Raw genomic sequence first — 2,086 nt, 5'->3', positions numbered from 1 at the left:
ATAAGCTCTATGTTGGTTGGAACCTTATCCAATAGACTTACTGTTGTAATCTCCAGTACCTAGAATCCTTTATGAAACATAGGATGTGTTCAATAAATAATGCTTGAGAGAGGAATTACTTATAATCCTGTCTCTATATTCCAGATATATTCCCAAACAAAACTGAGTTGGGTACTATTTGTGTTAGAAAATATTATTTATGCTTTCCTTGTCATGCCTGCATTGTCCATTTGCTTTCTTATTTTCCATCCAAGCCCTATTTACTCAACATCTTCATTATGCAGGTATTGGTGAAAATTAACTTTGATATACACTAGCAGTACTCCATTACTCATGGGAAATCTGAGAGTCTTTGAAGCGAAGATTTACTGTATCATGTCTACAAATCACGGAGCACTTTATATGCACTATTTTATTTCATTATGTCCTACTGTGTATGTGGAATGTAGGTATAAACATCCCAATTTACAAATAAGAAAAAATGAGGTTCAGAGAGTTTATGTACCATTCACAAGTTCACACAGATATGAAAGATTAGAGTGGGGGTCAAGCTAAATTCTGGATGCAAACTCGCTGCTCTAACAGCATGGGAAATAACATAAAGGAAATGTATGGGGTGCTGGGAATGTTCTCCACTTTGATAAGAGTGTGGATTATGTTAGTATAACACTTACGGTTTGTGCATTTCTCTATGGAAAAATTATATCGAAATGACATTGAAAATACTTCAGTTAAAAAGTGAAAAAAATATTTTGTAGCACAAAAATATAAAATACAAGACAGTGTATGCTAGAACATAAGACTGGGAGCCGGAATACACACATGCTTTTCCGCCCCTTTTCCGGCCACCCTCCCCTACGCGCAAACACCACTTGGGCTGCACCATGCGCTCTCTGAGCTTAGGGCTCCTGCTAAGCTAGCGCCACCTTAGTCTTCCTTCAGCCACCATCATGATTATCTACCAGGACCTCATCAGCTACGATGAGATATTCTCTGATATCTACCAAATCCAGGAGACTGCAGATGGGCTGTGCCTGCAGTTGGAGGGGAAGATGGTCAATAGGACAGAAGGTAATATGATATACCAAAAGCACAGTAATAACTGGTGTTGATATTGTCATGAACCATCACCTGCAGGAAACACGTTTCACAAAAGAAGCCTACAAGAAGTATGTCAAAGGTTACATGAAATCAATCAAAGGCAAACTTGAAGAACAGAGACCAGAAAGAGTAAAACCTTTTATGACAGGGGCTGCAGAACAAATCAAGCACATCCTTGCTAATTTTAAAAACTACCAGTTCGTTATTGGTGAAAACATGAATCCAGATGGCCTGGTTGCTCTACTGGACTACTGTGAGGATGGTGTGACCCCATATATGATTTTCTTTAAGGATGGTTTAGAAATGGAAAAATGTTAATGAATTTGGCAACTACTTTGGATCTATCACTTGCCATCATAACTGTCTTCTGCTTGTCATCCACACAACACGAGGACTTAAGACAAATGGGACTAATGACATCTAGAGCTTTTCATTTATTTTCACCATTATTTACTTGGAGTGGAGGCATTGTTTTTAAGAAAAACCTGTCACGTAGGTTGTCTGAAAATGAAATGCATTTAATCTCATTTAACAGAATGCCTTTTAGTTTAATACATATTTAAACTAAATTCATCCCATAGTGTTCCTGGAGAAGCTAGAGCCTGGTTGTAAGCTACCACTAGAAAGAACAAGACTCATCAATTAACTTCTATGGTGGAAACTACTTCTGCGACTGGAATATAAAAAAAGAATCAAATGATTTGATTGTGAGTTGCATTAAAAGGAAAGGCCATGCTCATGGCAGTACCACATCTGAAGTGGAGCCTTACTCATTTCATCACCTACAATGGAAATAGTTAACTGGAAGAGATTACCAAGAGAAAAAAAAAAGACTAATTCAGTTGGAAAAAGAAAAAAAATCACCATATATTGCCTAAAACAATGTTTGCATTCTGGCTCGCACTCTTATGTTCTAGCATACACTGTCTTGTATTATCTACTTTTGTGCTACAAAATGTTTCTTGCTTTTTAACTGAACTATTTT

At 37.2% G+C, this 2,086-nt stretch overlaps 1 pseudogene; it reads left to right on the top strand.

The window, feature by feature from the left end:
* Positions 1-950: 950 nt before the first annotated feature.
* On the top strand, positions 951-1,445 carry LOC100399371 (translationally-controlled tumor protein-like; annotated as a pseudogene).
* Positions 1,446-2,086: the final 641 nt, after the last annotated feature.

The sequence above is a fragment of the Callithrix jacchus genome, chromosome 1 (genome assembly GCF_049354715.1).
Source record: "Callithrix jacchus isolate 240 chromosome 1, calJac240_pri, whole genome shotgun sequence".
Taxonomy (NCBI): Eukaryota; Metazoa; Chordata; class Mammalia; order Primates; family Cebidae; genus Callithrix; species Callithrix jacchus.
This window is presented reverse-complemented; position numbering and strand designations above follow the sequence as displayed.